The 25,649-nt window shown below is 40.4% G+C and overlaps 1 protein-coding gene across 1 annotated transcript in view; it reads right to left on the bottom strand.

Moving 5' to 3' along the window:
• Positions 1-25,649, bottom strand: part of LOC122792417 — a 175,350-nt gene that overhangs the window by 127,051 nt on the left and 22,650 nt on the right. The window contains exon 2 of the mRNA XM_044060206.1: positions 12,859-13,538. The gene's annotated coding sequence lies outside the window, so the exon portion shown is untranslated. The remainder of the gene's footprint in view (positions 1-12,858; positions 13,539-25,649) is intronic.

Here is a 25,649-nt window from a genome sequence, read left to right as displayed (position 1 = left end):
AAGCCATCATGTACCCCCATACAGGGAGACAGTTTCTGAATGCCCTGAATTACATTTTCATGCATATGCCTACTTCTCCTCGCAAGAGTTGACATGAGGAAAAACTTGGTAGACTCTAAGAAATGTTTGAGATCAAGACACATATCCTCTATAAACAATAATTACTGTGACTCACTTTCTGAACATGAATTCTCACTGTGAATGGACGACAACAATTTATCAAGTACATCAACTGCTATGTCATGCTGTAACCTAGAAACTAAACACATTCTTCAGACTAAACTTGGCACCCTCATCTTGACAATCTGACAGCGCATGATATTCTGTCATCTCCAGGTCTGTGCTTCTCATCTATGTCAAAGAAACAAAACCTCTACAACACCATGCCTTGCAAAGATGACTGCAACCACCATTATTATAAGGCTCAAGGATACATTCAAGCTATACTTGCCACATGTGCTGCTTTCAAGCCCATATGGTCTAGCAACTGGGCAGCAGGATGGCTTAATGGTAACACTCTGCTTTACACTTCCACAGTCATTGGTCCTGATCTTTCTAGTTACAGTTTTTGTGGAGTGTGCATGTTTGCCCTATTTCTACTTGGGGTTTTCTCCAATCCTCTGCCCCCCTCCCTTAAAAACATGCTTGTTTATTGGTTATGCTAAAGTTTCCACATATATTTTCCTCCGTGATGAATAGATCATTTATCTAGTTAACATCTGAGAAAAAATATATGTTATTAGCATTCCAGGATAACTTTTAACCCAGTCATGTACAGATTTTACCAAACACTACGATGTGTTGTATAAACAATCAGGGAAAAACCTGATCAACTGGCACAGATAAAACACTTTAAGAAAGTTGTGAATTTGATATTTTATGCTATTATTTAATTGTTTGTACTTCTTTGCTTTGCTCTCTCTTCCATCCCTCTTCCATCCCCTTGACATTACTTTCTGTTCCACTCTTGGATTTGATTCTCACATGGAATAATTGGCTAGACTTAAAATGGCTTACAAGGGCAGTCAGCCTAGTAGTAATCTATGAACCTATGAACTTATAGATCTACACACAATGTTATGTTTTATTTTCCCTAAAATGGAATTTTTTAGGATGGAAGTATGTATTTATAAAACATTTACTTAAGAAATTTATATTTAAGACAAATCTCCAGGTGTTTTTTTTTTGTTTTTTGTTTTTTTTTTTTAACGGTTCCTGTACCTTTAAATGTTTAGTTCCTTTCCTACACAATCAAATTTGAGTCATTTATTGAGATTTGGAACTAGACTCACAGAGATATCAACATGGCACATATCAGCTGTCACATAGGTATATTACGCAACAGTGCCAATAGAAATTAAATAAGAGGCAGTGAAAAACAGCACAATTAGGCAGACTGCTGAACTTAAGGGGGTCAGACAAGTGGGACAGACAATGTCATAAATGAAGCACATAAATGTGACGGAAGAGTCTATGGAGAAGGGTAAAGCAGTGGTCTCACATCACACATTGGGCATAACTCATGAGAACACTAATGAGAAAGAAAGCAAGCAACAGAAGCTCTTACCCATACTGGTAGGCTGTGACTGCATGTTCCAAAGGAAAAATAGCAAAGGAGATGGTAGGCAGATAAGAAAAGGATTCAAGCTGGGCATCTTATTGGTTCATTAGAAGGTATGGAAGTGCGAAAACAGGAAAAGAAAGGAATGGTATAGTAAGCAGCAATGAGTTAACTCATTAACACCTACGTGAAGTGGAATGTCAAACCTCTAGCAGACTACACACATCCTTACATTCCAAAACATTTTCTGGGAAATCAACTTAAAAAGCATAATATAAGAAAAATGTAAATATTTGATGAACAGTAAAAGCTATCTGTAAAAGATCTTCTTTGCAATAACCAGTAGAGTCACAGTCTTGATACCAATACTATAATATATTATAAGGTATACAAACCCAGAATATTTTTCTTAAATTATTCACAAACAAACTGTCAAATCTTAGAAACGGTACAACATAGATGTATTTTGTCAATTACTTAGGTTAGCCAGACATATGCTTTCAGATAACTGCAAAGGGTTCCTTTCTATAAGTATGTATACTAAGATATGCATATAAATATGAAGTATGGTTATTTGCATAATTAGCAATACAAATAACCAATAATACCTCTTAAGATATGCAATGTAGAATGCAAATATCAACCTCAAAGGTTTCATCCAATGTCCCGCAATAGTTTGTAAGTAACCCAATTTTTAAAATATTAAGAAAATATAGAAATGTTTCATATTTTAATAATTACTAGCAAATAACTATTAATACCTCTACTACCGTGTAGGTAAGTACACAGTGACAATGCACTTTTATTTCTCCCACCAGGGCATTTCACTCAACACCCCTCAATAGTACATAGATATCTCAGTTATGAAAATATGAATGCAAATATGAAAATATGAATAATAAGAGGATATTATTGGTTAATTTCTCCACTACAGCACATCTGAGACTAGCAATCTTAGTATCATTTTGTTAATCCCACCTTACCCTTTCTAATACTGCCTATTATTAATTGATGACTCACTTTGTGTAAGAAAGACAAACCTAAAAATATCTGGACACTATTAGGAGCTATAGGTGTTAATTTAAAGAGTGGGGAAAAGGAGTTCATAGGTTCATAGGTTCATAGGTTCATACTAGGCTATCTGCCCGAGGGCATTTACAAGCCTAGCCCATCGTTTTGTGGCTTAGGCCACCCCTTTAGTATGGGGAACTATACCCATTATTTTGCTGTGCCTCTGTCGAGCAGTGACACTGAGGTAATCCCTGGGGTATATCTGCGATCTCCCATCCATTGGTCAAGATTTCTCTTGAACAAGGCCAGCGAGTGCTCTGCCTCACATGTACCGGGATTTTGTTCCACAGCATAGGGAGTCTTTGGGTGATGAATCTATCCCTCCAGCACGTCCTATTAATAGCCGTGTCAAGGTTTAAGTCTCCGCCCTTGTGGCTCTGATGGATCTAGATTTTTGAGGTGAAGCATATTCATCAAATCTGGGTTTGACATGGCCTTGTATGTTAGGCAAAGGTCACCTCTGAGCAGCGGTGGCGACTGAATAGAGCTGGAGTTCTTTCAGTCGGGCAGCATAGGGCAGATTTTGAGACCCTTTATCCTTTTGGTGAGGAACTTTGTGGCCTCTCCAGCTGCTGCAAGTGTCGGGTCAGATACATTCCGAATGGGGCATTGTACTCAATCATTGGTCTGATGAGTGATGAGTAAAGGGAGACTATGACCTCCCTTGATCTAGATGAGAATCCCTTCATGATAAGGTGGGCAATGTAGAAGGTCTTCCTAACTACTTTAGCTACATGGGTGTTGAATGACAGACTACTATCAACCTGGGTCCCCAGGTCCCTGATAACTTCTTCTGTGCTCAGTGGATTGCCACCTATTTGGTAGCTAGGGGTAACCTTGTTTTTCCCGAAGGGTATGACTATGCATTTTTGGCATTTAACTTTAGGCCGTGGCTCTGGCACCAGTTATCCGTTTCTGTGAGACCCTTCTGAAGGATATCTGTGTCAGATGTGTTTTCTACTATGGCCCAGTTTGCAGTCATCTGCAAACTTTGTCAGCCATAACCCTCCTGTGTTTGCTTGTACTTCGGAAAAGTAGATGCCAAACAAGAGTGGGCCCAGGACTGAGCCCTGTGGGACACCACTTGTGACAGGCTTTGAGTCTGACATGGCGCCAGCAGCTCTGACCCTGTGGGTTCTGTCACTCAGCCAGTTTGCAACCCATCTTGTGATGTATGGGTTGACATTTAAGCTGATGAGTTTTTCAATGATACCCGAATGGGGTATTGTATCGAAGGCCTTAGCCAGATCGAGGTAGGCTGTATGGACTGCCTTTCCCTCATCAATGGCTTTGGTGACTGTTTGAAAAAGTCAACCAAGTTTAAAAGGCATGATCTGCCTTTGACAAAGCCAAACTGGGTTGGATCCAAAGTCTGCAAATTCTCTATGTCTTTATTTATGAGGTCCATTATGATCCTCTCCATGGCTTTGCAGATAAGGCTTGTCAAGCTAATGGGCGGTAATTTCCAGGGTCGGTGGAGGCACCGCCTTTGTGAAGTGGTACCACAGTTGCAGTGCGCCACTCCTGGAGTGCGTATCCAGAGGTAAGACTTTGATTAAACAGCTGTCCTAGCTGTGGGTTTAATTCCTCATTGAGTTCATGGAGCACACAGCCGGGGACACCATCAGGTCCCATGGATGCTGTGTTTTTGCTTTGGAGAGAGCAGTTCTCACTTGGGCGCTGGAGATGTTTGGGGGCTGCAATCGTTTGGTATAGATATCTCTCCTTTTGGGGGGAGAAGTTTGCACTGAACCTGTCAGCCAGTATGTTGGCAATGTCTGTAGGATCAGTAATCTTCACATCATTTTGAACTAGCTCTGAGCATATCTGGGAGTTTCCTCCCAGGTTTCTAACATAGCTAAAGAAGGCCTTATGATTGTCTTTTGAGTCTTTAGCTATTTTTCTCTCGAAATTTGCTTTGGATGATTTTATGAGAGCTCTTAGTTTTTACTTATAGTGATCAAGGGTGTCTTACCTTTTAAGGATTTTGCTCTATCTTGTAGTAGCTTCCTCCTTTTGTTGTAGAGTTTGTTTATGGCTGGGGTCCACCAGACTGGGCGCTTGCCTTTGGTACAAAGAGTCTTTGTTTTGCTTGGGATTGCCTTATCCATGCAGTCCTGCAGGTGCTGGTAGAAGGCATTTGTAAGTGATTCAGCGGCTTGAGTACTGTTTTCCGCGGCTCGGGGCCTTAAAGGAGACCACATTAGTCTTTAGAAGTGTGAAGTCGGCTCAGGAGATGTTCTTTACTGTGGTCTTTTTTTTTCAAGGGGGGGTTGGGATGAGGACCTCCAGCGAGATTAGTTTGTGGTCTGATCTCACCAGTGAGGGGTACACCTCCGGTGTTGAACATTGTGCTCCCATGTTCGTGATGATGAGATCAAGTATGTTATCTCCTCTTGTGGGGATGGTGACTAGTTGTTCCATGGCATTTGAGTTTATGAATTCCAGGAACTTTTGGGCTAGGGTGTTTGGGCTTGAGTAGTGTTCCCAGTCTATATTAGGGTAATTGAAGTCACCTAGTATGATGGTGTTTGGTGATACATTTATCCCCTCTAGTGTTTTCAGGAAGGCCATGTGAGGTTCCTGAGTTTGTGAGGGTGGCCTGTAACATGCTACAATTTGCAGAGCAGTCTTGCCTATGGTTAATTGCACCTGGATGGTCTCCGATGCATCGTGCGTTGCCACCAGTCTTGAGGTGTGGGTGTCCTTGATGAATATGGATACCCCTCCTTTCTTGGTATTGTCCAGATTTTGGGGCGGAGCATGATATGAGGTAAAACCTGATAGCGCCGGGGTGCTCTCAGGAGCCTTGAACCAGGTTTCTGTCACAGCACAGACATCGATGTTCTCCATACTGAGAAGGGCCTCGAGTGCGTGCATTTTGAGATTTAGACTTCTGGCATTGAGCAGCATTACCCTTAGTTTTTTCCTTTTTGTGTTCTAGGGTGGTAGGTTTAGAATTTGAGCCTTGCCTAAAAAGGCACTATGGGGTGGCAAGAGCCTTTGCCAATATCTGGAATCAGGGTGACAGGTGCAAGCCGTCCCTTGGAAGCAGCGTGGCTTGTCCAGCATGTCATCCCAGGCAGACAGACACTGGATCCCCTTTGAATGACACCAGTGTTTAAGCCAATTGTTAAAGCTGATCATCTTATCTCTGTATTGTGGCATCATTCTTGGTGAAGGTAGGATACTGCTCAAGGCCAGGGTCATACCTGTCTGGGCTACATAATCAGAGAGCTCCTCAATGTCTCTTTTCATGTAGTCCAAGGCGTCTCAGGTCGTTTACACCAGCGTGGACAATGACTGAATCATATTTGTACCTGCTGTTGAGAGACCTGAGTGCTTATGTGGCGGATTCTAGCGCCCGACAGGCAGCTTACTGTGACCTTCTCCTTACTCAGTCTGGTGGCGGGGCGTCAGTGTGTCTGACTATGGAGTCACCAATGACTAGTGTGTCTGGCATTGTGTTTGGCCTTAAGGGCTGTGACTGTTTGACACTCTGACTGTGAGGTCTATGTGTTGCAGGTGTTGTGTTCTGAGGTGGTGGTTGTTTGGGTGTCTGCTTTGGTGGCCTCTGCTGTTTTGGTAGATTTTTGATCAGAGCCTCAGTATGTCTTTGTGTGTTTATGTGTATGATTTGAGGTTGTAATGGTAATATGTGAGACTGGGTCTATAGTGTGTGTGGTAACCTTCTCCTCCTGACTGGTCTTGCCAGTCCTATGTTGAGACTCAGCCTCCAGTTTGGCCGTGTAGTTGCATCTCTCGCATGTATTTGTGTTTTGTGGGAGGAGGAGAGGGTTGTCTGTGTACATGAGGCAATTGTAACATTGCCTCAATATTCCCAGGTTCACCAGCTGAGCAGGAGAGGACACTAGCAACTGATCCCTCGACATGCTAGAAGGAATAGACAAAAAACTTTAAAAAGATTCCGGGGGCGTGGGTGACCGAGAAATGGGGGTTGCCTTTTGGGGTACTATCTATGACAAGAGTGCCGTATCAAGGTAATAAGTACTGTAGGAGCAAGTGCTACGTTTAACAGATAGAGAATAGTCTACTTGGAGTCAAGTAGAGATGATCTTTTAATTATAGGATCGCTGATTAGATCAGTAGTATAGTTCGAGGAAGGTAGTTTTAAGGGAAAATTTGAAGAGTGGACTTTAGGTAGCCGAATAGTTTAAACCTGCTTAACCGGCTGCCCTAGTGTGCAACAGTAGCAACTCCGCGTTAAATCGGGCTAAATCGCTAAAGCGTGCTTTATAGCAGGGGCTGGAAAAGACAGGAAAAGAACCAAATTGGCCAACAAACCACAAGTCACTGCCCTAAACCACTCCTCCGAGGACAAATGAAGGAGTTATGGAAATGACCCCTAGTGGCCAATAAAACTACAGTTTCAAGTCAGTAACCACCTCTCCGGGGGGCAGGAAGCTGCTCAATGTTAGTCACTGCCACTGATAAACACAGAGACCCTCCTTCAGCCCAAGCAAAAATGGCCTCACAGAAACTTTCAAACAGTTCAGGAACAGCAAGCCTGTAACTGAACTTTTAACTCTCAGAAAAGTGGGAAAAAAGCAAGATTTTTTTTGTTTTTGTTTTTTACAGAGATAGCAGAGGTTCACAAGTAATATCAAGTTATAACAGTGCAGTAAATGACCCCACACAAGAGTGCTAGGTCAAGGACAGAAAATATGCAAGTTTTAAGAAAAAACGATTTAAAATTAAGTGCAAACAGGAAATTCAGCAAACAGCTTTTGGTTGTGCTCTAAATACAGCTACTAATACAGAAATCAAGTTTAACAAGCCAGAAAATGCTCAAGCTAGGCAGCTATGCAGAAAAACTTAGCAAATAAACAGAGAAAAAATACTTAAAATCTCAAAAGTGGCTCCCTTCTTCTCTCAGCGTTTTTCCTCTTGGAGGTGCTTCACCAACAGCCAACAAGCCTGAAAAGACGCTCAAACCACGAGGCAACTAGGTTTTAAGAGAGGAAGATGAAGGAGTTATGGAAATGACCCTAGTGGCCAATAAAACTACAGTTTCAAGTCAGTAACCACCTCTCCGGGGCAGGAAGCTGCTCAATGTTAGTCACTGCAACTGATAAACACAGAGACCCTCCTTCAGCCCAAGCAAAAATGGCCTCACAGAAACTTTCAAACAGTTCAGGAACAGCAAGCCTGTAACTGAACTTTTTAACTCTCAGAAAAGTGGGAAAAAAGCAAGATTTTTTTTTTTTTGTTTTGTTTTTACAGAGATAGCAGAGGTTCACAAGTAATATCAAGTTATAACAGTGCAGTAAATGACCCCACACAAGAGTGCTAGGTCAAGGACAGAAAATATGCAAGTTTTAAGAAAAAACGATTTAAAATTAAGTGCAAACAGGAAATTCAGCAAACAGCTTTTGGTTGTGCTCTAAATACAGCTACTAATACAGAAATCAAGTTTAACAAGCCAGAAAATGCTCAAGCTAGGCAGCTATGCAGAAAAACTTAGCAAATAAACAGAGAAAAATACTTAAAATCTCAAAAGTGGCTCCCTTCTTCTCTCAGCGTTTTTCCTCTTGGAGGGTGCTTCACCAACAGCCAACAAGCCTGAAAAGACGCTCAAACCACGAGGCAACTAGGTTTTAAGAGAGGAAGATGAAGGAGTTATGGAAATGACCCTAGTGGCCAATAAAACTACAGTTTCAAGTCAGTAACCACCTCTCCGGGGGGCAGGGAAGCTGCTCAATGTTAGTCACTGCCACTGATAAACACAGAGACCCTCCTTCAGCCCAAGCAAAAATGGCCTCACAGAAACTTTCAAACAGTTCAGGAACAGCAAGCCTGTAACTGAACTTTTTTAACTCTCAGAAAAGTGGGAAAAAAGCAAGATTTTTTTTTTTGTTTTTGTTTTTTTACAGAGATAGCAGAGGTTCACAAGTAATATCAAGTTATAACAGTGCAGTAAATGACCCCACACAAGAGTGCTAGGTCAAGGACAGAAAATATGCAAGTTTTAAGAAAAAACGATTTAAAATTAAGTGCAAACAGGAAATTCAGCAAACAGCTTTTGGTTGTGCTCTAAATACAGCTACTAATACAGAAATCAAGTTTAACAAGCCAGAAAATGCTCAAGCTAGGCAGCTATGCAGAAAAACTTAGCAAATAAACAGAGAAAAATACTTAAAATCTCAAAAGTGGCTCCTTCTTCTCTCAGCGTTTTTCCTCTTGGAGGTGCTTCACCAACAGCCAACAAGCCTGAAAAGACGCTCAAACCACGAGGCAACTAGGTTTTAAGAGAGGAAGATGAAGGAGTTATGGAAATGACCCTAGTGGCCAATAAAACTACAGTTTCAAGTCAGTAACCACCTCTCCGGGGGCAGGGAAGCTGCTCAATGTTAGTCACTGCCACTGATAAACACAGAGACCCTCCTTCAGCCCAAGCAAAATGGCCTCGCAGAAACTTTCAAACAGTTCAGGAACAGCAAGCCTGTAACTGAACTTTTAACTCTCAGAAAAGTGGGAAAAAAGCAAGATTTTTTTGTTTTTGTTTTTTACAGAGATAGCAGAGGTTCACAAGTAATATCAAGTTATAACAGTGCAGTAAATGACCCCACACAAGAGTGCTAGGTCAAGGACAGAAAATATGCAAGTTTTAAGAAAAGAACGATTTAAAATTAAGTGCAAACAGGAAATTCAGCAAACAGCTTTTGGTTGTGCTCTAAATACAGCTACTAATACAGAAATCAAGTTTAACAAGCCAGAAAATGCTCAAGCTAGGCAGCTATGCAGAAAAACTTAGCAAATAAACAGAGAAAACATACTTAAAATCTCAAAAGTGGCCCGCTTCTTCTCTCAGCGTTCTTTCCTCTTGGAGGGTGCTTCACCAACAGCCAACAAGCCTGAAAAGACGCTCAAACCACGAGGCAACTAGGTTTTAAGAGGAAGATGAAGGAGTTATGGAAATGACCCTAGTGGCCAATAAAACTACAGTTTCAAGTCAGTAACCACCTCTCCGGGGGCAGGAAGCTGCTCAATGTTAGTCACTGCCACTGATAAACACAGAGACCCTCCTTCAGCCCAAGCAAAAATGGCCTCACAGAAACTTTCAAACAGTTCAGGAACAGCAAGCCTGTAACTGGACTTTTTGACTCTCAGAAAAGTGGGAAAAAGCAAGATTTTTTTTTTTGTTTTGTTTTTACAGAGATAGCAGAGGTTCACAAGTAATATCAAGTTATAACAGTGCAGTAAATGACCCCACACAAGAGTGCTAGGTCAAGGACAGAAAATATGCAAGTTTTAAGAAAAAACGATTTAAAATTAAGTGCAAACAGGAAATTCAGCAAACAGCTTTTGGTTGTGCTCTAAATACAGCTACTAATACAGAAATCAAGTTTAACAAGCCAGAAAATGCTCAAGCTAGGCAGCTATGCAGAAAAACTTAGCAAATAAACAGAGAAAAAATACTTAAAATCTCAAAAGTGGCTCCCTTCTTCTCTCAGCGTTTTTTCCTCTTGGAGGGTGCTTCACCAACAGCCAACAAGCCTGAAAAGACGCTCAAACCACGAGGCAACTAGGTTTTAAGAGGAAGATGAAGGAGTTATGGAAATGACCCTAGTGGCCAATAAAACTACAGTTTCAAGTCAGTAACCACCTCTCCGGGGGGGCAGGGAAGCTGCTCAATGTTAGTCACTGCAACTGATAAACACAGAGACCCTCCTTCAGCCCAAGCAAAAATGGCCTCACAGAAACTTTCAAACAGTTCAGGAACAGCAAGCCTGTAACTGAACTTTTTTAACTCTCAGAAAAGTGGGAAAAAAGCAAGATTTTTTTTTGTTTTTGTTTTTTACAGAGATAGCAGAGGTTCACAAGTAATATCAAGTTATAACAGTGCAGTAAATGACCCCACACAAGAGTGCTAGGTCAAGGACAGAAAATATGCAAGTTTTAAGAAAAAACGATTTAAAATTAAGTGCAAACAGGAAATTCAGCAAACAGCTTTTGGTTGTGCTCTAAATACAGCTACTAATACAGAAATCAAGTTTAACAAGCCAGAAAATGCTCAAGCTAGGCAGCTATGCAGAAAAACTTAGCAAATAAACAGAGAAAAATACTTAAAATCTCAAAAGTGGCTCCCTTCTTCTCTCAGCGTTTTTTCCTCTTGGAGGGTGCTTCACCAACAGCCAACAAGCCTGAAAAGACGCTCAAACCACGAGGCAACTAGGTTTTAAGAGAGGAAGATGAAGGAGTTATGGAAATGACCCCTAGTGGCCAATAAAACTACAGTTTCAAGTCAGTAACCACCTCTCCGGGGGGCAGGGAAGCTGCTCAATGTTAGTCACTGCCACTGATAAACACAGAGACCCTCCTTCAGCCCAAGCATTTGATATCTTTTAATCTTGAATGAGTTAAAGCAGATTGCTGAACAAAATCACAGTGTTCTGGGAAAGTGAATGTTTTCCTCCAAATGTGGCATCAATGTCAAGGAACATCTTTTCAACAGACTAATCTCTGGTATATACAGTGTGCCCCCAGTCTGTCTCTGGAAGGACCCAGTAGCTAGTATGTAAAAGTTACACACAGCACTGGTATTCACAGGATAAGTTATCCACAAATTCTTCCATTTCCAGTCTGTTCACTTCATATCACTCAACATACATTTGATATCTCTAGGCTCGCAAAGACAGCTCTGAACCTGTTAGTCTGTGAACTGGTGGGAAGTAATCCTAGCTCACACCACTTTCAGTGGCACATGCAGCCACGTCACAAACATGAAAAACTGCAGGTTGTGTTCATGAGGTGTTGCAGCACCAAGCCACTGTTGCTGCTAGCATGTCGGTGCAGTACTGACCTTCGGCATGCTCTTTGCCTTTATACTTAGATGCAATTATATGCCCACTTCAAGCCTGATGATTATGAATCACAATCTGGTTTCTCCTATCCTTATTTACATTACACATCCATTAGACTGTACTTCCTTATTTGCATACCATTATATTGAGCTGCATTTTTGTTTTTCTGCAACTTTTATTCTGTTGTCCTATAATACTAAACAGATCCAAGAATCAATACCTACCAAATGTCCATTCTAGTTGTCAGTACAGGAATACATTGCAGACTTAGGTAACTGTGAATAACCCTCTTTGCTGGCTGAAGACTATGTTAACTAACAAAACTGGTGACAGTATATGTCAACATTTGTTATAATAAAATGGGCTTCTTCTTGTATTTTTCCAGGAACAGTATCATTACAGCAAAGCAGTCAGACTCTTCAACTCTAAGAATGAGCCATTCAACACAGCTTTCATTTATTGGCTGTGCCTCTTCCAAGGATAAAGAATGAGTGGTTTGGTTTCCTGAGTAGATATTGGGAACACAAATGGAAGTTACATCTTGAGAAGGTTCACCACATAAGGATTAAGTGGGGCTAACAAGAAGTAAATGTATTGTTTCAGACCTTAATAACTACATTCAGAAAATTTGCTCTCAAATTCCTAATGGAACAGCTTGGAAAGCAGAAGCCATTTCACTTCAGTGAATGAAGAATTTCTTCTGTGCTACAGAAAGTACTTTTCCAGGCTAAACAAGACAAATCAAACTTATTCTTATTACTCCTGGATGGCCCAAATAACTATGGTACTCCCTGTTGCTGCAGCTGACTACTGCCGACCTTCTGACTTTACCTTGTTGATAGAATCTTCTATCCCAACAAGATGGGAAAGTTTACATTACAACATAGACAGTGAACCTTTCAACAGGGACAATAATCTACTGCAATAATAAACTTTGTAGTTTCTCTTAATTTTGTGCCTGAATCAACTGTATTTGAAGGTGAATAAAATTAATATACAAAGTTACTGCTTGCTATTTGTTAATGTTTGATGGTTAAAGAAAAAAATACCCAGTCAGATCCATGTGCACATGTGTACAGTAGCATTAACCATGATACATTTCATTATGTACGACTCTTTGTAGAGATAGTAATATTTGGATGTTGTTTTACTAACATAATCTACTAACATAATCTAAACCTGTAATAATGTACTGTACTACATCTTTAATACTAGTGGTGTTCTTTAATTCACTGCATCTTTTTACTTAAAGATCAATAATTAGTGATGGCATCACTGATAAGATCAATTTTCATGTCACGGCACAAATATTTGACCTTCATGGCACAGTGAATTTCCCATTCTACAAAACAAAAAAAAAATCTATGTCAGAGTCTGTACATAATCGCTATAATAACTTACCTTTTTATTTCATACTATCTCAACACAAGCCAAGTCTTTGTGGGACTTCCCATATGCATTCTGAATAACATCTCTGGAACTCTAGGTGGCTTGGAATTGTGGCTAATATCAGCACCTCAGCTTATTCTTCTTCTGTAATGTTATCTTGAATCTCAGGCTCCTGGGGGCATCTTCAATGAAATCATCCAACACAGGGGAATAAAACATTGTTATCCTTTATCTTAGGTTGTGACAAGAGCCTGCCATCTGTCTTATGAATTATTTTACTATTATGAGTAGTCCATTACCTATGGGATAAGGTCATGTTCATTAATCGTAGTTAGCAAAGGCCTTAGTCATCATTCCTTCTTTAATATACTCAGTTTATCATCTATTCTTCTTGAACAATGCCATTCGTGATTTAGAAGTCTTTCAATGTTTAACTGCTCGTATTAGGTTTTTAGATAACTGGGAACTCCCAATCTGGCCTGTATGCCTTCTCCATGGAAAATTTCACGGCAGCTGTGTGCATGGGTGATTCAGATGTTTTCCTCTACTTGGAAGATGTTGATATCTGTACTATTATAGACTTGTGGTTTATGGTTCCAACTTACATATTGCAAATTTTAAAGTACATTTCCTTTCATTGCTTCACATTTGATAGGTTAGGTGGCAATGTCTCAGCTTTGGTAAAAGAAGATCTAAAAATCAGAAGCCAAGAAAACAAATGAGGACTAGAAATTGGTCATTCAATAATTAATGTCAATGATACTGAATACAGTGTCAGTGATACTAAATATAGTATTGTGGGATTGAACCCACACTATCTATATTTCCTGCAGGATATGAGGAGTTTGTGGTTGAACTCTAGGATGTAAAAATCAATGAAAGTACATACCTTATGAGGAGATATTAGCTACTCTCTATTAAGCAAATTTGTCAGATATTAACTAGTTAATAAAACAATTTGGAACAAATACCAAAAATCCTACTAGGTACGGCAATATCTTGGATATAATACAGACAAATGTATAGGACCTTTCTCCACTCTACACATGGTTATACCTGTGGCGTCCCTCCTCTGGGCCAATGATCAAGGAGTCTCAATCCTCACCACAGACACCGGTGAGAGAAGTTCACTTGGAACAAAAATAGATACACAATGTATTTCCAGAAGCAGCTCTCCCTGAAGAGCACACAGAGAACACACTCAGTCCAGGGGCTGAGTTTGCCTCTCTCCCTCCAGGCCCCCAATAAGACTCCCCACTGATACAGCTGTAGAGTTGAGTCCCCAGCTGAGTGTTCCAAGCCAAGTCCTCCACCACTCTCTCTGTGAAACCAGTGCTCTGTGTCCCTGCTCTAAGTAGCTGACACACACACCCTTTGATATTTGATTTTCACACATACACACACATACACACACACACACACACACACACACACACACACACACACACACACTCCTGGGAAAGGCTGGTACAGATTTACCAGCTATGCCCCCTTCTGTCCAGACTATAAGGTAGGTACTGCCACCAGAACACACTAAAGCCAGCTACTCTAAGGCTCTTACATGGGTACCCAATTATACTGAGTAGAATTAATACTAATATAAATGGAATTATTACTAATACAAATTGTAGTGTTTGACCAATGTGGCAAGGCTTTCAGGAGCAGCTACAGTGTCACCAAATACATACAAGTACTCTCAATGTTTAAAATATTCTTTAAAAGACTAGCCACATTGAAACGTTTAAATATATTTAATAATAAATAATAAAAGAACATGAAAATGGGTGGCCACGGTGGTGCAGCAGTTAGCATTGCCACCTCACAGCAAAAGGTTCTCCGGTTCGATTCTCTGCTGGGGTACCTTCTGTGTGGAATCTGCATGTTCTCTGTGTGGTCACATGGGTTTCCTCCGGGTGCTCCGGTTTCCTCCCACATCCCAAAGACATGCTGTAGGTGGATTGGACACTCTAAAATTGGCCCTACGCTTGACTGCATGTGTGTGTGTACCTTCTGTGGAAGGCTGGGCGCCGGGCTGGCAACTCGACACTGCAAAACTCCACTGCCAATCATGAGCGGACAGGTGATCTGCTGTGGCGACCTCTAACCGGGAAATGCCAAAAGAAGAATAAAAAAACATGAAAATACTAAATATCTATTTACAATAAACACCAGAGTTTCAATCACAGGAAATATTAAAAATAACACTGATGAAAAGATTCAGACAGCTACATAAAACAATATTTAACTAATCTCACTATATTTTCCTGAGTGATCTGAAGAATTACTATTCCCTAGTTACTTACTAAAACAAGGCAAGATGAAGTAGGTGAGGGGGTCCTTCTTTGTCAGGTTTCACAGACTGCTCTGAGACTTCTGCCTCATCTTGTATTAAAACATAATTTTAGTGCTGGCTTACAGAATTACATCACATACATCTGTTCATCTGACTTCTGGTTCCCACACTATCCCCTTTACTAGCAACTGAACCAGAATCTATCATATATGTGTCATAATACGCACACTAAGAGCTTTTTTAAGATGTGTTATAGCATTTGGAAGTTATAAAACCATTTTAAAAACTTCTACCCTTCCATCGTAGCAATTAGGTCACCCCTAAGGACAACACAGTAGGATTCCTAGTCCTGGTTTTCACAGACATTTTGTCTTTGGCTGCAATCAGAACTGTAAGATACAATCCTTATGGCCTAAATCAGGTAATTTAATTTCAGACTAATTTTCAAAGTTAGCTGGACTGAGATTAACCTCTTCTCTTCCAGTATCCTCTTTTACAATATATTAATTTCAACAGTTACAATACAGTCTGACATACAAGTGTATTTCTTTTCTGTCCAGCAGGTCCCACTGTTGGCACATTTTTAACACACGCAGCTCTACAAATACATTTTCAACACAAGCATGTGCACAAATTATTTATTTGTATTTATTTTATTTTATATTTGTTGACTGGGATAGTCCAACTGGATACATGTCCATTTTCAGCAGAGGCCCGGGGAGAAAAGCTCCAAACACAATATGCAGAAGAATACAGGAAAAAATACAGGAAAAGGAAAGCACATAATATAATACATGTTTAAAGAAAAGCATAGGCAACAAAACATGATATAATACATATTACAAACAGTATGCAGACTCTCTATAGTTGAGCAAGTTAAACAATCAGATATTATCAGAATTATAAGTATATAGACTAATAATTATGGCTCAGTTTGCATATAGCAAAAAGTACTGTTTGGCAAAATTATGAAAAAGAAGCTAGTTAGGATTAGTTTGATATACAAATGACATATAATTCTTTACAACACTACTATGCTGGCATATGTTACGCATCCCCTGCCTTGCTTCTCCTGGCATAGCTGGCAATACCTCACATTATCACAGTACCTTCTATGCTGGCGTACGTTACGCATCCCCTGCCTTGCTTCTCCTGGCATAGCTGGCAATACCTCACATTATCACAGTACCTTCTATAGATAACACTGATCTCCATACTACCATATTTAACCCAAGAGTAAAATCACACTCTGTCATATATAAATTATTATTTTTATACTTTGCAAGTGAAAACTATGAATAATAAAAAAATAATAGAAAACAATTTGCGATACTGTTCCCTATGGCCCAAACACCTGCACTTAGGATACCGTCAATGAGTCATATTACATTACTAAATTCTGAATTCAGAAAAAACATACCAATAAGATACAAATTGGTAGATTTAAAAAACAGGGTGGAATCACAAGATCAATATGATATAACAGAAGAAGTAACATCGCTAGCTGTAAAAGCTACCAGAGTCCTCAAACCAAGTTTAAATTAAATAAAGTAAAGAAGCTACTTCCCTTGTGAAAACTCACAGATTCAACTATGAACGCACCTTAAGGTTGAAAGCTTTATTATTGTTTAATTACATTATAAAAACTTAAAAGGTATAAATTACGAATGCAACATGTTATCAGTAGACAACCAAGTGATCACCCGCCACAGCACTTAGCAAATATGCTTTCAGAACACCTTTGTACAAACATCACAATAAGCAGAGGAATATCCCTCAATGATATGGAGACATCCCTTATAAAACCACATAAGTAAAAATAAAGCCTCATTTCTCTAGATCAGACAGCATACATACTTAGTAGTTTCCTACGCAGAATCAAGGACAAGCTAACACACATTAAGTGTTTTGAATTGTTTTCTAATCCTGACACTGAAGTGCAGCAGAAGGTGGGTGCTGCACCCCCAAGTGTGCTGCCCTTTGGATGAGATGTTAAATTAAGGTACCATCTACCTGAGATGATGGTAGCTCAGGGGTGTGCAAAAGATCCCATGCCACTTAATGAAAAGTGTAAGGAATTTTCTCTTAGGCTCTGGTCAGATAACCAATACTCAATATGAATATCACCTCAGATTTCCCCTGAAGAGAAACCACTGGCATAGTGTGACTAACTTTAAGTCAACAAAGCATAAATCAATAAATCATATTAAACAAACTGCTAGCATGTGGACACATCCTTGTCTAGTGGTGACAATGTTGTAGTGCTCCCATCTTACAAGGAGGCTGAAATCAGACAAACAATTTTGGATCCGTCAACCTGATTAATGAAGGCATAATGGAGTTCATCAGTGATGCAGGGGAACTACTTCTGTTAGACATGGAGTAGTATACATTTGTTGAAGTGAGATTTTCCTTTTTGAATCCTACATCATAAAATGGTAACTGCAGAACTTGGAAAAGGACTTACACTACACAGTATGCACCGCTACTAAGGCATTCAATAATACCATTCATCATAAGGGTATTATTGACAAAATAAATGCATTAAAAGTGAATTTGTACTTGATCCGTTAAGCAACAGGGCACACATCAATATGGGAGATAGCTGTTTGTACTAAAAGAATCATTAGTAATATTTCACAGGGCTGTGTACAGGGGCCATGCCTTTTGAAACTATTTTTCTCAGAAACAAAGGAAAGCAGGCTTCCAAGAAACAAAGGGAAACGGGTTATGGATTTCCAAATATGACTACAAACCAGGTGACATGATTACTTTAATAAAAGACACAAAGTGATGCCTTCACCTTTAATACCAGTAAATGCAGAATCATAAGACTTGACAAAAAAGGACATACATTATGATTACAAAACAAATGGTCAAATCATACAAAAGTGACACCAGCAATGAAGCACTGTGGACAACAGTAAACTTGACTGCAAAACATGGAAGACCTTGAGCTAGAGAGGTATTTTGCTTTAATTTTTTGAGAAATAAAGTGTTTTTTACTGATTAACTGATCTTTAAAACAGATTATTTTTGAAGTGTGTTATTATAATGGTGTGCATATTTATTGAGAGTACTACAATTTCATGTAGAATCAAGCTGAATAGTATTATACAGACAATTTAAACTTTCATCAGTGTGTACTGACCAAAGTTAGAAAAGCTTATTCTGTAGCCAAGTTGTACAGGCATGTCTATTAACTCCAGGGAGAACAATGTACTGCTTGTACTCTTCAATGCCTTGACCAGTTACTGAATGCAGTGCTGTGCAAGGTACCCTTCAAGCAAGCCAGATGAAATAATTGAAAAGGTATATTTCTGTACTAGCAAAATCACAAAGCTGAAAAACGAACTGTTCAGAAAGGCTTTAAGAAAGGTTAATTCTGCCTAGAATCCTGCCTTGTTATCCTAGGCTTCCTGAAATTCCATGTCTGGGAGATAATGCCAGATGAGGGGAATTATAATGCTAAAAATAAGTATCACTAATGGAAAATGATAGATTAATTATATAATGCCTTACAAGATTAGAGGAATAAGCTCATTATAATCAGAAGCCATCAGTCTTTAACTTTCTTCAAAAATAATCTTTATACATATATGAGGGAGAGGTAAGAAAGGTCAACATGTGGTTATGGCAGTTATGCATCTTAAAACTAAGGAGGCTGTAATTTTTTTATCTACAAGCATTTGGTTAGTTCTACAGCCATAAGCTTGCATACAGTCTACAGTACCAAAACTTCTGATTGGCTTAGTATTCATGTACATTCACGTACAGAAACTGTGTTACTGACACTGGATCTTAAATCAAAGCAGGATCTCATGTTCCACTTTAGGAACAATACTGAGGGCATCCAGATGACAGCCCACTGATCAACGGCTTGATTTCATCTCTCAAAAAAACAAACTGAGAGATAAGGTCCATAAACTCTGCAAGTTTTAGTAAATTCTGTTACTGGCTAGTAAGTGCACTGCATCAATGTCAGCAAAAAGAAACTTAGAGAGCCAGAAAGAAAATCATCTAGAAAAGGTAAAGACAAAACACTTAACTGTTGACAAGAATCTTGCAGCTGTTCAGCAAAAAGCAGTTTAAGCTATATCTTTAGTGCAAGACATGGCTTCCAGTAATATAGAGGAAAGAAAATAAACGTGCTCAGAGCGGATTAAAATAAATGAAATACTGAAGATATAAATTACAAAAGGCTAAAAAATATTAGAATCTTTAACTTGTTATTCAGATGAACAAATAAAACTGCAAAAATCACAGGGTGAAATGAAGAAAAGGCTCACTGAGTGTGAGACTGCTTAAGAATAGCTGGGAAAACCTGAGATTTTCTGCTGTATCAGAAAAACTGGAAGGTGCAGAATGTATTAATTTTATGAAAGCACAAATAAGCAACTGGACTGTTATACAGCAACAGGATTTGTTAATTGAAATGACACATCATGTATATGCTCCAAGCCTGGCTATGAGAGAACAGCCAAGACCTGTATTATTAAAGATGGGATCATTCTGGTAGAAATAATTGATCCTGACAAAACTGAGGAAAAACGGCAAAGTATTAAACATTGAATACCGAACAAAAAACAGAGATGGCAGATAAAGATCGGAACGTCAACTGTATAAACGATAAGAAAACAAACAAACAGTCTGACTAACACTGGAGGGTAAAACAAACAAAAATAATATTTTAGTGAATACAAATGGCAGTAAGCACTTTCACTACAAACATAGCTTCCTCAGAATATTAAAAAGCCGAAAAATCTCCAGCTTTTAAATTAGATCACTCGTCAGGAAACCATCGTCCAATCAAAATTAAGCACAACTACATTTTCCTTTGGTATGTACCTAACCAAGCACATCCAACAACTGGAATAGCCACAGAGACTCCTCACTAAAAGAATACAGGGCTCAAATAACATGTCCTATGCAGACCAACTCAAAACCGTATCCCTGTATTCTGTCTCCTACAGGCTGCTGAAGGGAGATCTACGCCTGGAATACAAGGCATCTTTGGACTCCATTCAGACGGATCTCCGGCATATCCACAAAATAAACAGCACAAGAATTACCCATTCTAAACATTTAAACCTTTCCTGTGATATAAATATAACCTGTTTTAAAGACAAGTACGTATTCCAGAAACTACCCATTCTCTGGAACAGACTTCTCATCCATGTGAAGCAGGGTTCCTCTCTCACCCAATTCAAGCTTAACTTGGACAACTAAATGGGGAACTGGAAATTCTGTATTGGTTTGGCACCTATGTCTCTAATGGACACAGACAGCCTGTAAATGGCTCATCTCCCAAGCCCTTGCTTACACTACCAAGGGTACCAGAACTTTTCAATTTGGGATGCATGGCTAGGCATAAAAAGGCTCCAGTGGTCGTTAGCCTAGTAGATACCTATGAATCTATAAAATCACTGGTACCTTGCTCTGAATTTCAAGGGCTAGTTTCTTAGTTATACACAGTTATCTCCATTTTGTTTCCCGTGATGGTATCCTTGGGAACATTTTTGACAGCCATCATCAGACACTTTGTTAAATTCCAAATATAATCAGTCATATTTCCCAGATTCTTCATTGTACTGCTCTGTCCCTGAATCGCTATCACTGTCTATATCTGTGTTAGCAAATGTAGCCAGCTGAGGCTTGCTTTTTATTCTCATGCACCCCATGCTTACCAATGGAATCCTTTTTACCATGCCACCTTCCATTTATGCACACAGGTAATTACTTTAATGCATGTTTGGGTTTGCATGTTGCCTTGCCACAATAAGAGCATGCTTGTATTTTATTATGTCTTATAGTTACCATATTAAATGTACATTCAACTCACTTAGGAATCTTAAACAATTCTTCCATTTATGTTGCAGTATTTAATTTATGGTCTAGGTGTAAAACCTATTTCTGATGAAAATCTTTTTTAGTGAATCTTAAATTGGCATCTTGCCTTTGCTAGTCAGTGGCTCACAACAAAACACTATAGCCTTACAAATATGTAGTATGAAAGAATGTATATTTGTTGTGACATCCAGTCTTGATAAGAACATGCTGACTTAAGGCAATGTTCCCATCAGCCATACTAGAGTACAGTTGTGTACTCTTACCATAAATGTAGATGTTAGAGTGTGTTCACTGTTGCAGTCATCACTGTAGGGTTCTTCCTGCCAGCAGCAGCCCCCGATCGACCAGAATCCCAAAGTCTGGATCGGGCGCCAGCTGAGGTCACATTTATCCTGACGTCAGCTGAAGCCATTTCCTCAGCTTTTCTTGCCCCAGATGTCAGGTGCCCAGAAAGAAAAGGCTAAAAAAGAAACCATGCCCAAAACCTCAGCAGCCAAAATACCTCATAACAGAAAATACTCAAGGAAAAAACAAAAGAGGGGATAGGAGGGAGGGTAACCCAGACTGCAACAGTGAACACACTCGAACATCTACATTTATGGTAAGAGTACACAACTGTACTATGTCCTTCCTGGTTCACTGTTGCAGTGGTTCACTGTTGCAGTCATCACTGTAGGGTTGAGTCCCAAAGCTAAGAAAGGGTGGCTGGAGGAGAAACAGAGGGAGCAGTCACAAGTATGTACAGAACTCCAAGCAGCAGCTTCCAAAATATCCTTGGTAGGAACCCCACAAAGAAAAGCTGCTGAAGTAGCAATAGCCCGGGTAGAATGAGTCCTAACATTAACAGGAACCGGATTGCCATGATAAGAGTAACAGAACTTGATGCAATGGGCAATCCACTTGGAAATAGTTTGCTTAGTGATTGTTTCCCCTGAACAGTAGGAGCATAAGCGACAAACAACTGATCAGATTTCCGGAATATCTTGGTCCTGTCCAGGTATAGACAAAGCTGTCTGTGCAAGTCTAGAGAGAGTGCAAAATACTTTCTTCCTCACTTTGAGGATTAGGATAAAAGGTAGGCAAATGAATAGACTGATTCAAGGCCACTGCCGAAACCACCTTGGGCATAAATGTGGGATTAGTCCGTAGAGATACCCTGTCCTGATGAAAAATAAGGAAGGGTTCCACAGCCATGAGTGCTTGCAATTCCGAAATTCTTCTAGCAGAGGTAATAGCTAAAAGAAAAGCAGTTTTCCAAGACAAAAATTTTAAATCCGTGGAAGCTGCAGGTTCAAAAGGAGACAAAGTTAATTTCTCCAAAACATAGTTAAGATCCCAAGAGGGAACAGGAGCCCTTATAGGGGGCCGAATATTCTTAGCCCCTCCAAGAAATTGTTTAAGTAATGGATGAGAAAAAAATCGGAGGATCCGTATCGTAATGTGCAGAAATAGCAGAAGCATGAAGCTTAACAGACGAAAAAGATAGGCCCGTATGTAACAACTCTGAGATACTGTAAAATCAGAGGAATGTTCGGAACAGAAGAAGAATTGCCACCCTGGACTTGACTCCAGGAGCAAAATCTTTTCCATTTTCCCGCATAAGATTTTCTAGTGCTGGGCCATCTAGCTTTAAGGATTACATCCAATACCTGTTTGGAAAGGGCAGAGGTGTTCACAGACCCTGGATCCGCCAGGCAGCTAGATGCATAGTCTCGACATGACTGTGCAGTATCCGGCCGTCCCGTTGAGACAGTAGATGAGGGATTTGAGGCAGAATCCAGAGAGGCTCCTGAACCAAGTTCATCAGAGTGGAATACCAGAATTGCTGAGGCCAATTGGGAGCCAGTAGAATCATGTGCGGTCTTGTCCTGTTTTATCTTCAGAAGTACCCGAGGTAGAAGATGAAAGGGAGGAAAAGCATATACTGAGAGGTGTTTCCAACTGAATGAGAGGGCATCCACTTTCCATGCTAGTTTATGGTAGGTCCTTGTGCAGAATGTTGGAAGTTGATGATTCTGAGGGGATGCAAAGAGATCTATGTCCGGACATCCCCAAGCCTTTATAATCATCCTGAACATCCGAACATCCAACATCCATTCGTGTGGATCTGAAATGCGTCTGCTCAATGTGTTGCCAGAGTGTTGTCTTTCCCTGGCAGGAATTGCACCTGTAAGTCGACACTGCAGGTCAGAGCAGTGTACCAGAGACTCATGGCTAATCTGCACAAGGAGTAAGAGTGAGAACCCCCCTGCTTGTTGATGTACCACATCACTGTAGTGTTGTCTGCCCATATCAACAATTGTCCTGGAAGAAGAAGGTCCCTGAAGGCTATCAGGGCATTCTGTACAGCTAGCATCTCCTTCAAATTTATGTGCAGGTGCGTTTGCTCCTTCGTCCAAACACCCTGAAGACATCTCCCGTACATGTGGGCTCCCCATGCATAATCTGAAGCATCCGTTGTCAGAACTTGGTTGGTCGGCGGAGGACAAAAAGGCTTCCCCTTGTTCTGTAGACAGGCTTCGGCCCACCAAAGAAACTCTCGCTGGAGACAAGGCAAAATCGTGACCACTGTTTCCAAACTGTGGTAATGCTGAGACCAGACACTCTTGAGGTACCACTGCAGTTTCCTCATACGCAGCCTTGCATATGGTATTAGCAGAATGCAGGAGGTCATGTAACCCAAAGCCTGCAGAATTTTTCTTGCAGTCAGCTGTTTCATTGAAGCCAGGTGTCGGGAAAAAAGAAGCCAGTTGCACTTTTCTGTCTGGTGTCAAGGAAGCCATCTGGGTTGAAGTACTCAGAAGAGCACCCAGGAAAGTAATCTGTTGTGTGGGTACCAGGTTTGATTTCTTTAGATTCACTGTGAAACCGAGGCACTGAAGAAGACGCTGCACAAAGGCTAGATGCCGAAGTAGAGTGTCTTTGTCATCCGCTTGAAGAAGACAGTCATCCAGATAAGGGTAAATTTGAATCCCCTTCTGTCTGCAAAACGCCATTACTGGTGCCAGGCACTTCGTAAAGACCCTGGGTGCAGTAGATAAGCCAAAGGGCAGCACAGGGAACTGGTAATGTTTCGGGCCCGCTTTGAAATGCAGATACCTTCTGCACTCTTGCCTTATAGGAATATGCAGGTAAGCTTCTTTTAAGTCTAAAATCACCATCCAAGCGTTCTTGTCCAACATAGGCAGCAGCTGCTGCAGAGTGAGCATCTTGAATTTTGTTATATCTAGGAAGGTGTTTAGTACAGAGAGGTCCAGGATTGGTCTCCACGAATTTTCCTTCCTGGGAACCAGGAAACGTCTGGAATAAAAACCTTGCCCTATTTCTAAATTTGGCACCAATTCTATGGCCCTCATAGTCAGGAGGGACTGAACCTGCCGTTGTGCCTCTGCCCACTGATGATCTGGCAGGACTGGCCAACCGTTCGGTTTTGGCAAAGTGTGGAAATGAAATCTGTAACCTCTTGAGACTATGTCCAGAACCCATTTGTCCCGGGTTATGTGGTTCCAATTTTGATAAAAAAGAGAAATCCTTCCCCCCAAAGGAGCTTCCAGGAGAGGAGCCCCTGGAACCAGAAAGGGAGAGTCAAAGACTATTTTCGGTAGGGTTGAGACTTATCTTCACCACCCTTGGGAGAGGGGGCACTCCACTGCCTATTCCTAAAATGGGACAGTGACTGTCCCCTACCTCTGGAACGCCTGAATCTGCCTCTCTGAGACCTGTCCGAGCCCGGAAAGGACCAAGGTTTAATTGGCCAGTGTCTGCTAAATCTAGGAGGTTATATCTGTAGAAAAACCTTAACCGTCTGCATAGATTTGGCTTTGTCTTCCATTTTCTTCAATACCTCTTCAGCTTTGGACCCAAACAGAATATTGTGCTGCAAAGGGGCATCCAAAAGTTTGGCTTCAATCTGATCGGGCAAGCTTTGATCCTTAACCAGCTGTTGCAGCCCTACAAGAAGCTTCCAAAGAATCAAAACGACAATGCAGGGTATGTTTACCCACTTGTTCAATAGCATGCAATAAATCCTGTAACTCCTGATTATCCGCACCAATAGACACAGCTGACATCTTTTGTTGAAATACAGACAAAAGGTATTGCTGATACTTCAGCATATGAAATTGACAGCTCAAAGCCCTAATAGTCAATGTAGCAGAAGTATAAACCTTTTTACCCCATCTCTCCAAAGCCCTGGACTCTCGGTCAAAGGGAATAGGATTTTTAGCAGAGGCCACTTTAAACACCCTTAGGACCCAGAGAAATTGTTTCCAGATCAGGCGAAAGATTTTTAAAAAGAAATTTATGAGAATCTGGAACCCTATAATACCTATCCGGTTTGGCCAGAGTAGGGGGAAAAGAATCAGGAGAGAGAGAAGCTTCCGAAAAAACATCAACAATGTCCAATACAGGGGGAATAGCCAGAGGCTTATGCTGTGGGAGAAGAAGAAAACCCTAAGCCTTTTCTTGGATTCAGAGAATTCCTGCCCTTCCCAGTGAAAATGCACCCTCATATCATGCAAAGTTTCACCAAAAGAATAATCCTCAGGAGGAGAGGCGGAAGGAAAGGAATCTTCAGCATCAGAATCCTCATAAAGAGGAAAAGAATAATCCTGCTCAAGGGAAGAAGCAGAAGAAACAGAAATTTGGTCTAAGAATCATA

This window comes from Protopterus annectens, chromosome 1.part2, assembly GCF_019279795.1.
Source record: "Protopterus annectens isolate FY-2018-M chromosome 1.part2, PAN1.0, whole genome shotgun sequence".
Taxonomy (NCBI): Eukaryota; Metazoa; Chordata; order Ceratodontiformes; family Protopteridae; genus Protopterus; species Protopterus annectens.
The sequence above is the reverse complement of the archived record's forward strand: the minus strand, read 5'-3'. Positions and strand labels throughout refer to the sequence as shown.